The sequence below is a fragment of the Struthio camelus genome, chromosome 4 (genome assembly GCF_040807025.1).
Source record: "Struthio camelus isolate bStrCam1 chromosome 4, bStrCam1.hap1, whole genome shotgun sequence".
Classification (NCBI taxonomy): Eukaryota; Metazoa; Chordata; class Aves; order Struthioniformes; family Struthionidae; genus Struthio; species Struthio camelus.
Window position 1 is genome coordinate 12,504,269 of NC_090945.1, and position 13,217 is coordinate 12,517,485.

Below are 13,217 nucleotides of genomic sequence, written 5' to 3' on the forward strand. Positions count from 1 at the left end.
TGCAGGAGCATCCAGTTATTTCACACAGGAGTCCCCAGGAAATTTATGCACAAGCGCCTCAATAGCTCGCACATGAGCATCCAACTCATTTACATTTGAGGGCCCAAATACCTCCTGCACGAGCACCCGGTTCATTTATGCATGAGCGCCCTGGCGTTTCACACGCGCCCCATCAGTTCATGCAGGGGCACCTAGTTAGTACACCCACGAGTGCTGCGTTGGGTAGAAACTGCAGGGTTCAGGCAGCAGGGGGCGGCAGTGGTGACCTGTTCGGGAAGAGGCTATGAATTGCCCAGGTCCAGTCGCACCCAGTCGCAGCCAGCTCTGACACCAGCATAAGTCATCACGCGCCAACATGTCAGCCAGGGAGAGGAACCTGCGGGCCCCTGCTCAGACAGATTTAACCAAGAGCAGGAGCCACCAAGGGAGGAGACGCATCAGGAGATACATGAGGAGACCTGCAGAGACAAACTTCAGGAGACAGGTGGCAGGAGAGACTGCTGAGGAGAGGTGCGGCTGGAGACAAGCTCCTGGAAGGAGGTGCTCCATACGCCAGAGGGGTGCACTTCCGAGGGGCCCGTGGCCCGTAGGCAACCCACACCGGAGCAGGGTCACCTCTGAGCGACTGCAGCCTCTGGGTGACCCACCCCAGCACAGGTACACCCCTGAGGGACCGCAGTCTACGGGTGACATGCACTGGGGCGGGGACAGCACTGAAAGGAGCACAACCCACGGGCCACCCACACCGTGAGCTGCCCCTCAAAGGACTGCGGCCTGTGGGTGACCCACGCTGGAGCAGATAACCCTGCAAGCGACTTGGGCCTGTGGAGGACCCATGCTGGGGCCCGGACACCCCTGAAGGGATCGCAGCCCATGGAGCACCCATGCTGCAGCAAGTACACCACCAGAGACACAAAGCACGGAGAAGTGGCTGACAGTAACCTTTACGCACACAGCCCCAACCTCCTGCAGTGCCCATCACCTCACTGAAGGAACAGGGACGGACTGAGGGTAACTGAGACACAGCAGCAGGGAGGAGAGCTGTTGGCCTTAAGTTTCCTCCCCCTTTCCTAGGCTCAAAGTTTTTACTGGAGTGTTTGTTGAATTGTTTACCCTTTCTTTTTTCTCAGGACCCAAGTCAGTGATTGGAAGTTTGTGTTGATTAGCAATCAAGTCTACTAAGTAAAAATTCCACAAGTTGAGACTGTTTTGCCCACGACATTGCTTGGGCTGGGCCTGAACATCACGTCCCTTCCTCACGCCTTGGCTCCCCTAAAGCCACGGGGCATGACAGACATTCCCCTAAGGGCACCATCTTTGACCAAGAAGGACAAAATCGGAGCCCCTCTCCCCACAGGGGGCTGAACACCTGCCCCTCACAGCCCCTCGGAGCTGCACAGCACCGACCGGCCCCAGCACCGTTTCAGGGCCCAGGCAAACCCCCAGGCACGGGGGGTGGCCTGGAGCAGATGGCACTTTTGGGGCTCTCTGAACCTGCTGCTTCAGACTATTTCCTCTACTGCCAGGACCATCGTGGACTGCTTTTCAGTGCCCCAAGAGCAAACCTGCTCAGAGGAGGGGAACGGACAGCAGCACAGCACCGGGAGAAGGCACGTCCGCTGGGCTGCTGAACGGAGCAACCAAGCCAACGTTCCTGAAGCACAGAGATCATAACGCTGTCGGGGATTTTCCTCGTCCCTGCTAAGAGACTCTCTGGTTTCCTATTCTAATTGTTCGAACACTATCAGAAGGAGAGAATGAAATAAGATGGTATAAATGGATTTGTCTCTCTTTTTTTTTTGGCCAAGAATATTTGCCAAGGAGTGGCCAGTTTTTTTCTCCTGCTTGTTCACTAACACTGCCTTACAGCAAAACTCCAGAGGGAAGAACTGCACTCCTTTCCCAGCTGATCAGAGGACTAACAGCTGGGCCAGAGAAGGAGCACGAACACCAGGAAGATACAGGAACCTAAACCTCTGGTTAAAAGGGAGTTTCCAAAACAAAAGAGGAGTTCCTGGCAGACTTCGGCTTCAAACCAGTCTGCTTCATTAATACAGCAGGAAGAGCAAGCTACTAAGTTTAAGCGGATACGAAAGAGAAATCCATCTCAAAATAAGACAGACATCTGACTTGGTTTAGAGGAAAAGTTACTACCATCTGCTCCAAGCAGCTCAGAGGACCAACACCGAGAGCGTTTGCTAGACACAGGGAAACACGGTAATTCTTTTCCCTACGCTTGGGAAAACTGAAGTACAGATGTCAGAGGCAGATTTGCTGGCTAAAGAGGCGCGCCGCAGAACTCACCACTTGGCAAACACACAGGAAAAAAAAGTAAGATCTAAAAAAAGCCTCGAGGATCATATCCTTCAGTAGTCCCAGGCGAGCACCAGAGTTGCTATGTAATTACTATCTGCAGCCCCCCCAACAATTTTTTGTTGGCCTGTGCTCTGCTTAGCAGTAGTTAAACCCTTCTGATTTCCAGTAATTCTATTCTGAAGAAATTAAGAGGCTAAACAGGCACTATTTTTCCTGAGTTTTACCAAAAAATGCAAAGCCACGTACAGATCCTCCTGGCACTAGCGGAACGTTTCCATCCCTAACAAGAGCTGTGCAGGTTGCACTGCAGGCACAGAGAGTAACCAAAACATAAAACCCAAGGGGAAAACCAAACTGTTTCTCTTCTCCATCTACTCCTTAGTTCATATCGCAGCTCCACATGCAATCGCTTTGGTGTTTGGGAGCAAACAGTTCCCGAACGGGAAGCAGAAACACCAGCTGGCAGCGCACAGGGACCTCCTGAACCAGACCGGTCACCAAGAGGGAAAGCTGGTTTTCCGTGATCACCACTCGGGAGCTCCTGGTTGTTTCTTCCATCCCTACAGCCCTGCCTCCCAAGGACCAAGGCTCACGCGCGCACGTTTCCAGTCCTCTGGCTGCCCCACCACCACCCCTCACACCAACTCCTGCAGCGACAGTCCTTGGCACTAAGGGCACAAGGGCAACAGGAACGGGTATGAGCACCTCAGCCCCTTAACGAAAAGCGGCACGGCCATTCCCTGGCCGTCACAGAACAGCCAAGCTGGGCAGGGACCTCTGGAGATCCTCTAGTCCAACCCTAGGTGGGGCCACCTAGAGCGCATTGCCCAGGATCGCATCCAGGCGGGTTTTGAATATCTCCAGAGAAGGAGACTCCTCAACCTCTCTGGCAACCCGGTCCGGTGCTCTGTCACCCGGTCGCTCCGCGGTGACTTGACAGCCGGGGAGCAGGGCTGAGCAGGCTGGTGAGGGGAACACCAGCCAGCCGCTGCCTTCCCGCTGGCTCCCCCTGGGGCTGGGGAAAGCCACCCCGGGGCTGGGCGCGGGCCAGCCAGCCCCTACTTGCTCCTCGCTACGGGCAGAGGGGCAGAGAGAGGCCTGAGGGGGGGCTCTTAAATTAACAAAATACCCGTAGGCAAACCCATTCATCGCCCGCCCTTCCGAAAAACAAGCCCTTCCAGAAAGCAAGCTATTTAGCAGAACGGGAGGAAAGAAGAAAAGGAAGAAACACACTGCCTGCCCCTTTGTGCCCTTTGGCAAGCGAGGCGGGGGGAGATCAGAAAAACGAGCTGAACCCGCGCGTTGGCCTTCGGGGCAGGGCACTGACCTGCCGCCGCTCCCGCCTGCCCGCACTCACGCTCACACACTCGCTCACACTCACCCCCCACCCCCCCCCTTCCCCTCAGCGCGGGCAGCGGCTCTGCCCCGGGCGGCGCGAGCCGGCGCCAACGGCCCGCGCGAGCCGCCCCAACGGTCGCGAGCGGCCGTTACTCGGCGGGGGGAGGGGCGGGGCCGCCCGCCCGCCCGCCAGCACCACCCAGCCCCTCGCCGCGCCCCCGCCGCCTTCCCGCCCCCACACGCGGACCAGCCCCCCCAGTTGGCACAACTATAAACCAAGCTGGTCTGGGCAGGGCGTGTAATGGGGGTTGTTCATACTAACATTTTTGACAGAAGCAATGAGGTGTGTTAGGAGGCCTTTCGTGTCTCCACTTTTACTGGGTGCATTTAAAAGCTTAAAGTGCTGTCCTGAGACCCCCTGTGTGCAGAGATTGAATGCTTGCGTTTCAACATCGTTAGTCTGGATCTGTTTAGCTAGCACGCACGGACAACTAGTTGCCCTTTGCCAGATGGCAGCAAAGTCGATAGTCTTGCCACTGCTGTATTTCTCTGCCAAAGGAACCGACTTAAAAGAAGAAACCCAAGCGTGATTGTTTTCTTTCTTTCCCTTCTGCCAGAAGGCACAGCAGGGCATCAGTAACGCCAGTGGACAGAGAGAAAGCTCACAGATCTTCCCCCTTATCACAGTCGACCAAGAAAGCATTCAGATATGCATTCTGGGAAGACTCCAACACTAAACTCCATTCTTCTTGCAAGAGAAGCTAACAAATTCAATATTGACATCTGATTCACCTTCCTTGTTTTCTCAGTTCATAGTGTTACAGAAGCAACAGGCTGGACCGCGATCCTTGCACTGTCTTCTTTACAGCAGAACCTCCAACAGGTTCCACCTGGGCTCACACTGCATCGACACCTGGTGTTGTACAGCCTCCCTGCCACCCCCAAATAAGAAAGCCCAGCACAGCCTTTACTGTGTTAGCTAACTGCAGCATAAGAAAAAAGCGGTCCAGGGAAGGGTCTTTAATAAATCACTTTATGCCTACGTAGAATTGTTAAGCTTTCTTCCATAACGAGCTTATTCCATTAATCCTGCACAGGCCCAGGCTCCTCAGGGACACATTAAGTAACAAACGGCACAAGTACACTTTCATTGACCACATGTTTCTGGTAGCTCTGTGTACCAAGTTTGCAACAGGTACGGGAGATGCTGAGCATGGAAGGGAAACTGGCCAAAATACCAGCTTCACAAACTTTGTAGGTGCAAGAACAGAGGCTAGGGACAAAAATGACTTTCCTAGGCTCCAGTACAGTTGAGAACTAGGCAAAGACTGAAAAATGGGAGGACTTAAGACATTAGCTCGTAACCATTAGTATATACTGTAGAATATGCTACAGGTTTTCAGATACACATTGAACTTCCTGGCCAAGCATTACAAAGCACAGGTCAACATTAGAGTTTAAACGGCAGCTAGCTGAAGTAGCAGGCTCGCTGCCTCTCCTGCCGTTTAACTGTCTGAGCGCATCAGTCCCCCTCATGCTTCTCGGATCAAGCCAGGTGCAGTCCCTATTTAAGGGTTGCAAGGACCAAGCTCAAGGATTGCAGAAAGGTCCTGAGACTGGCATCTGTTTGCCAGTTGTAGGAGGCAACTGCAAACACGAGTTCCTCCCTGCTCGGGGCTTAACTCCACTCAATTGTGAACAAAAGTCACAATCAAAGAAATCCACTTTTCCTCTAGGGTTGCTAAGGAAATGACAGACACATATGAAACAAATGTGATTTCTGCCTCCCTTTTCTCTGAAGGGGCCAGACAGAGAAACAAAGAACCTAATGCAGCTCATTTGAGATGAAGGCAAATGGCAGCACTCCCCATGCCTAAACTTACTCAGAGAAGCACTGTACTAGGCACCAAAAATCAGTTCACTTGGAAGCCCGCCAGCCAGTAACCTCTCCCTCCAGCTTTAGCTTCTATTACAGCTCTAAAAGTAGGGTTCTGGGTCACCCCCCCAATATGTCTTTTACCTTTCACAGCATCAGCAGAAGTTACTAGAAGCATGGGGTGGTGGGTACCCAAGAGGCATCAGGCAATACCATCAGGCAATATCAACCATCAGGCAATACCTTGACATTCCATTGCATAAAGTCTAGTCCTAGCCAGAAACCTCAATTGCTGTTCAAAAGGGCTATCAGGAGCATTACAAGCCAGATCCACCTGAGGAAAGCCTTAAGCAAGGTTTAAACATCCCCCTGCAGCCCCACTACTTCTCGCTGTCTGTCAGGTACTAGACAGCGCTCAGGTCCTTGCCCTTCAACTCTTAACTCAGAAGCGCAGTTACCTTTAGATTTGCGTTTTGAACCTGACCGACCCTGGCTCCAAGGCATGAAAAGCAAGCCTTCAAGCCAAGGTTCACGCAGGCTGAATACAGTAGCTTTGATGCAAAAGAGGGTATTGCAAACATTACTCCGCAGGGAGCCAGCCTGTGACCCGGCTCCCCGCAAGGATGCCGCATCCAAGGACGGCTGCTCCAAGTGCAGCATCGCCAACGAGGCGGACAGAAAGGCTCACCTCCAAGCTCAGCTCCAGGAGCTTGCCCACCCTGTGTTTTTGCAGCCTCTCCCAGCAGTACTCCCATGCCAAGTGACCTCCACCTTTCCAATGCAATGAAGGCCCAGCAGGTGCTCACTGCTTTGAACTGCACACACAGTTGAGCCTCTCCTAAGAGCAGGGCAGCTACTAAACAGCCTAGGCAAAACTCCTGTATGCTTTCTGAAGCAGAGGAGCCTACGCTACGGAAAACTGTTTCTGGAGTCCTACCTCAACCTTCAACTCCACTGAGCCAGCTAAGCCAAAAACCGCCCCTGCCCTTCACCTCCAGAACATTACTACAGGCCTTGATGTAGGATTAAGGAGCAAACGCTTGCCCTGCCAAACGCCCAAGGGGCCTCTCAAACACTGAGGCAGGCCCCCCATTAACACTGTCAGGGAACTGGAGAGAAAAAAGGCCCAGCAGCAGGACACACACAGAAACAGAGCCACAGCTCCCCCCGGCAGGCAGCACCCCCCTTCCTCTCCCCAGGCAGCCTCCCTCCTCTTAACCTGCACCTCCCCAGCCCTGCCCCACTCCAGAAGCACAATCACTACCATTCATTCTGGGCCTTTCTTCCTTTCCTCTCCAGGCAGCCAGGCTACCCTCGGCTGGTCTCTGAAGGACCAGTTCAGTGGTGCTGTCCTTTAGAAGACCCCTACAGCTGTACCCCACAAGCAGGAGCTTTTTGATTTCCAGAAGCCAGGTCTCCCTTATCATCTAGTACTATGTAATTGCTGCTCCTCCAATCACACCTTTAGGCTCCATAGCCAGTGTTTGGCCCAGAGGCACCTGGACTTGCAACAAAGAGTCAATACACATTCAGACAAATCAATTTATTAAGAAACCAGCAAGACACCAACACATCAGGACACTGGCACACTGGGCTCTTAACACAGGACTTGCCCTACAAGGCTGAGGAAGGGGCATAAAACTACGCTGCTTCTGCAGCATAGCAATTAAGACCATGCAAGCCATTTCGTCTTCATGACACCTCCATTAAGCTTCAGAGGGACCCAACATCTCTCTTCCAGCTCATGGACTTGAGACAAATATTAGTTTGAACTGCTACTAGAGCAGGCAGCATGTGCCACCTCAAATCAGTCCTCCCATGAGGAAATGCTGCTTCTCCACCTGGAAAAAGAGGACAAAGTCATTCTGTGGAAACTTGTAGCAGGCAAACATTTTTGTTCTCTTCAAATCACAGAAAGAAGAACTTACCTGAGGTACCCTTATGTCCCACTCTAGGCCAATATGGTGGAGCAACATCAGCCATGGAATTACATGCTTTTGAAATGAAGCTGAACAGGAGAGTCCATGAGCTCCACATGCACACCAATGCTTAAGACAAGCTTTTCCTCATACACTGTATATTTGCTTATAACATGTAAAACTAGAAGTAGTTTAAGACATCTGTGAAACCTATAAAGAAAAATATAGCCTCTCCTTCTAGTTGCATTAGCTGTTCTGAAGCTGAATTCAGCTCCAGGACTTCTCACAGTTACTGCTACAACCTCTATACATGGGAAAAGCAAGCACTCCGAAACATTGATGCTATACAAAATTCAGACTGGACAGTCCACAGACAAGCCATATCCTTAGGAATAATTTTAACTCTGTTCTCCATGAGCCCATGTAGGTAACCATTTCTGGGCCTGTAAGAAAGGCATTAAGATTACATTACCTGCAGTTTTAAAAGCAAAGAAACAAGTGAAGGCAAAGCTTCAAGTACCCATTTTCTTTTGTCCCCCTGATATAGGCTGCTGAAAGCAACCATACCAAACAGCAGCACTGGAGAGCATGAGCCTCTCACACCCTGTCCACATTGAGCAGACCTGTGAGAAGTCAGCATGACACAGGGCCTACAGTCCAGCTCCCCCTGGCAGGTACAAACAAGGTATCGTGTCAGAGGTAGGAGGCAATGCTGTTTCCCTGCCCTTCCTTAATTTGCACCCATTAGCAGCCCTTGGCCTGTTAACTTTACTGACTTGTTAGTCCTAGGGTAAAAGGCAAAAGCTTAAGACCCCCTGGGTTACATATCTCCACAGGCATTTACTACCTTATGGGAAGCACGCCTGGGGGCTGTGACACTTCAAACATTCACCATCCCAACATCTCAGGCAGTTGATTTGAGAAACTGCTATCCATAGCAGAATTAGGCTGCAAGGAGCAATTTAGGACATACCTGTTAGGGCTAAGTTGCCAACAGAACAACCTACTATGGTTTGTAACTATTCTGATGACCACCTCACTGAGATACTTGCCCCTAACCCCCCTGCTGCTCAACATGAGAAAGCCATCAGATGCAAGGTGCTGCACACTCCAACCATTCAGGGGCAAACATCAATGACACAAGCTGAGGCAGCTTTCAAAGCCAGCTTCCCTCACCCCCAACTCTTCAGCAAGATGACGCTCCTCCCAACCCTTTTCCCCCTACCCAAACCTCCACCTTCTCCAGAAGGCAGATTTACACTCACCCATTCAACAGCATCTGGGAAAGAACAAGCACCATCACAAAAGCCTAGGTTACGCCAACATGGCAAGTCATGTTTGGTTCTGCTAAGGCTGAACAGATTTACCAAGGAAGAGGAAGGAAAAGGCCCTCAAGGGAAGGAGCCTCCCATCTGCCACTTGGCATAGGAGTGCAACCATGCAGCTGCCTCTCCTCCACACACAGACTGAGCTCACAGCCACATCAGCACTGCACTAACTGCAGCCATTTGTAGATGAGTAACCAGATGACTTAGGATATAATCACACAACTCAAATCTATGCTCTGTTCCTGGCCAGGAACAATTGCCTCCAGCAACTTGGATAGTTTACCACCCAGCAGGTTTCTAAGGAGACATGAGGTGAGGGTGCCCCTGACCACCTGCAGAGGGCTGTGAAGACTGAGGAGGCTGCGAGGCAGCTGCCTCACAGCCAGGAGAGGTAATGCTCCACCTGCCAGACACCCCAGGAGAGACGGGCAGCACTGCAGCCCCACTTACATAACCAGCCTGAAGGCACCCTCAAGAGGGCCAAACAGGAAAAGCAGGGTGGGAAGGGGAAAGGGGTGCTGGGGACCAGCAGACAGAGAACCCCCATCCAGGAGGTGAATACTCCAAGTCAGCCAAAATCCAAAGGCAGCCTATTTCAAAGCCACCTGGTTTCTATCTGCTACAGCAGTTCCCTAGAAGCAGCAGGGGAGCACTTCTCCCAGGGCATTCTGTACTTACTGCTCTAGTCACCATAGCAGCTGTTGTAACCAGTGCTGTCACATCCCCCATAACCTCCGTACCCTTGGCTGTTGGGGCCATAGTTGCCATACCCAATTCCAGCAGCTGCTGCATCCCTGGTTTCAGGTTTGACTGGGGCCTGCAAGGCAAGTTGCCAAACTCCAGGAGACTTGGTTTTGTTCCAGTGAGCTCCTTGCCTTTCCAGGCAACGCAAGGGCACACTTACCTCCACCACCTCCCTGAGCTCCCCCAACAAACCCTCCTCTACTTGCCTGCTGCTGCTGGTCCTGTTCCCTGGACATGGCTACTTGGATTTCCCACAGGGAATGCAAAGTTCAAGTCAGAGCCAATTTGCAAGGACATTCCTCAAAAATCATCCTGAGCCAACAGGGAAGGACCAACTTACAAACCCAAACAGCAAATAGAAAGCGGCCATCCTGGTGCTCGCTCTGAGCAAGAGCGAGTTTACACTTTTCAGCTTTAGCAGAGTGAAGGAGACAAAGAAATTAAGCTATGAGATAAAGACACTGCAGGCCTCCTACCTGTCTGTCCCCACAAGCCACTCTGAATGGAACATTGTTTCCATTCTCTGGATTTTTCCCCTTTGAAATAGACATCTCTCAGGTGTCTCTCTCTGTGAAAAGTGAAAGCAACTCCAAGTTATGAAAACATTCCTCAGGATGTTTACTCAGCTCTATTCTGAAGCCTCCACTACTTTTTTGTGGCATGGATCTGAAGCCAGGTGTAAGTTCAGTTTGTGTTCCTAGGTTTAATTCAAACCACACTGAGGCAAGGAATGCCACTCCCAACAGGAAAGCCCAACTTCCAGGCTCAGTCCAGTTTTGGAAGGGTTCTAAGAAAGTTTCACTCTCTGCTTAAAACAACAACATAATTCCACGTTAAGCACTGCAGTACCATCCAGCTACCTGGACAACACAGTGGAGCCTCACACAGCAGAGGAGTGCAATACCAGGGCCCATCAGGAGTCCCACACAAGAAGCAATGAGTCCAGTCCAGGGGCCATCACAGGAGCCTTGTCAGGAACAGCAGGAGACGGGGCCAGGAGACAGCAGAGGTCCAAGGTCCATCAGGGAGGCAGAGACAGGACTGCAGACAAGGCCACAACATAGATCCAATGTCCATCTAGGAGAGAAAGCCCAAGACAGTACTGGAGACAAACTACCTGGAATGCAGGTCCAACAACCAAGCAGAAGGCAAAGCCAGAGACACAGTCAGAGACACTCCCAGCTCCAATAGCACTTAGCCAAGAGGCAAGGCCTGGCCTGAAATAGAGCAGCCAGGCCAATGGGCAAAGGAGGCATGCATAGGGCTCCCAGGTGAAGCTGCTCAGGGCAAGTAAGGCTTCTTACTGGCCTCAAGGCCCCAGCTGGCTGGCTTTCGGTCACAGGTGTGCCTGCTTTACCTGCTGTCTACCTGACATTTAGGGATATCCTGAAGATTTCCCAAAGACATTTCTGCAAAACAGCCCTGATGGCTGTGGTTTGCTGTAGCTTTACCAAAGTAGGGTCTAATAGAAATGCTGACTTTCAGAAAGCAAGGAGGTCAGCATTAAAGGCTACGTGCTCACATGCACAAGCCTTTGTCTCTCATTTTTGTTCTGCTAAGTACACCCTAAATGTTCCAAAACGCAGTAGAGGAAAGAGTTGTTCTGGGAAGACCTCCCCGATGCCTGGTCATTCTGGAGGAGATGGCAATAAATAGGGTTAACAAAATCCTCCAACTGGATGTTAGGTTGCAGCTGGAGTAGGCTCAGTGGGATATTCCTCAACTCTTGGAAGCTGGAATAGCACGTCTCTCTTCATTTCTAAGCTAATCTCAACATAAATTCCTGGGCTAGGAGTCCCAGCAGTGCTGTCAGGGATGGCCAGTGCCAACGCTGCAGCATTGCCCCTACATGGGCTCTCCGATGCTGCCGCTGGCATGCAGAGCCTGGGATAGTGTGTCCGGCAGCAGGGGCTGCATCCCGGCCCCTCTTACCCACGCAGGGAAATCAGGGCCTCGGAGGTGCTTCCTGCTGAGCCTGGGGGCGTCTTGCACTGGGGACTTCTCCCTAAATCACTTAGAGGGGTTGTGTCACTGGTGATTAACAGCTGCAGCCTCGCTGCCTGTCTCTGTGTCAGGTCCAGGTGGGTGCCGACCCCGCACGACAGCCTCGCACCTCCTTTCTGCGCTCGGAGACGGAAGCGGGAGAGCAGCGCCACAGAGAGGGAGGCTTTCTCCACTCCTGACGCAAGGCGCCCGGCTCCCTGCTCGCAGCAGGACGACTGCGCTCGCCTCGACTCGCCTCCCTCCTGCCCTGTGCACGCCCCACTCCGGGCTGGGGCCGAGCTGCCTGCGCCCGCCGGGCTCTGGGCCTCCTTGGGAGCCGAGCTGGGAGCGCAGCGCCCGCTCGTGACAGCGCAGCTCCGGCTCTTTGCAGCTTGGGCTCCTTGCAGCTAGCCGAGCAATTGACAAGGTCGTAAATCAATCACTGTCATAACTTGCATATGAATATCATGTTCCATATTGTATCCATAGAGCATAATTAGTTTATTAATAGTATGTACATATTGAATAAATAGTCCAAGAATGGTACAAGTGTTGAATAAACAGTGGAATTGGAAGACAGTGTCTGCTCAAGTTTCCTCCTGCAAAGCATATTTTATACTTGCTGGAAGACAGCTTATGTTGCAAAATAGAGGGGTTTTGAACACGAAGGACCCTGAGAATGACAAACAAGTGTGAAAAAGGAGAGCCTAAGAGGACTGGAATTATTCCTTTTAGAAACTAGAAGGCTTAGAGAAGATAAAAAGAAAGCATATAAGTTGAATGATTACCTCACTATGATAAGCTGACACGTTTCTTCTCATTGTAGTGTAGACAGTGAATAAAACTGAAGGGAAACCTATTCAGAGATAGGAAGAAAATTATTCATTGTAAAAATTACACTGTGGATATCATTGCTACAGGATACTGTTGTAACGCTGCTACTCTAGAGATAACAGGCTAATACAGAGTTTTAATAATTGATGCAAATAATAGTTTTGCAAGAGATACAAACTCACGCTTCAGGGCTGTTTCTACCTAAAGAGGATTATTACAAGAGCTCTGAGAAGGGGTTACCCCCTTCGGTTTGCTGCAGTTTCTTTGAAACGCACCCCCCTCTGGTTTGGGAGACGGGCTATTGTGCTGCACTGGCCACACGTCCAGTCTTTCTGTCCTGTTTGATTGACGCTGTCAACGACTCCCATCAGTTGCAGCTTCAGCGCACCCATGGAGCAGGTTTGCATGCAGTGCAAGAGGGGATTTTTTGAAATCCTAGAAAAAGATATACTTAGATTCTTCAAGCCACTGTTTATAGGCTGGTAAAACGACAGAACCACACCTCGAAATGTAGAAGATTAGAGAAATACGTTTACATTCTTTAATGAAGTTAAGCACTGCACGTTTTGAAGGAAGGTTTAATGTGCAGGAAATTATCTGATTTTTGATATGAGACAAAGTTACAACTGTACCACTGACTTACTCAGTCGCAATATACCTGTCCCGTTTTGCCCTTTTTTTCCCCTTCCCTTTTTCAGGGTCCTTAAGTTCCTCACCTCTATTTCGCAGTAAGAAACCGGCAAGTACTGTATCAGGGCTGCTTCCTGAGAGCGTGTGTGCGTGTGTCTGTGTGCGTGGCGTGCGTGCCACCGAGTTTCGCTTTCCATTTCCCCAAGCCGGGTTTGGGTTTCGGTTTCCTGCTCCGTGCAGTGCCCTACC

At 51.3% G+C, this 13,217-nt stretch overlaps 1 long non-coding RNA gene across 5 annotated transcripts; it reads right to left on the reverse strand.

The window, feature by feature from the left end:
• Positions 1-7,058: 7,058 nt before the first annotated feature.
• LOC138067134 (uncharacterized) lies at positions 7,059-13,191 on the reverse strand. Of its 5 annotated transcripts, XR_011140826.1 has the most exons (5): positions 13,055-13,191; positions 12,293-12,360; positions 9,998-10,598; positions 7,459-7,538; positions 7,059-7,371 (listed from the first exon to the last, which is right to left on the reverse strand). It is a non-coding gene; the product is annotated as an uncharacterized lncRNA (long non-coding RNA). The 5 variants fall into 5 exon arrangements; XR_011140824.1 differs by having other exon boundaries at positions 7,059-10,089; positions 10,382-10,598; XR_011140825.1 differs by having other exon boundaries at positions 7,059-7,538.
• Between the last annotated feature and the right edge of the window lie 26 nt (positions 13,192-13,217).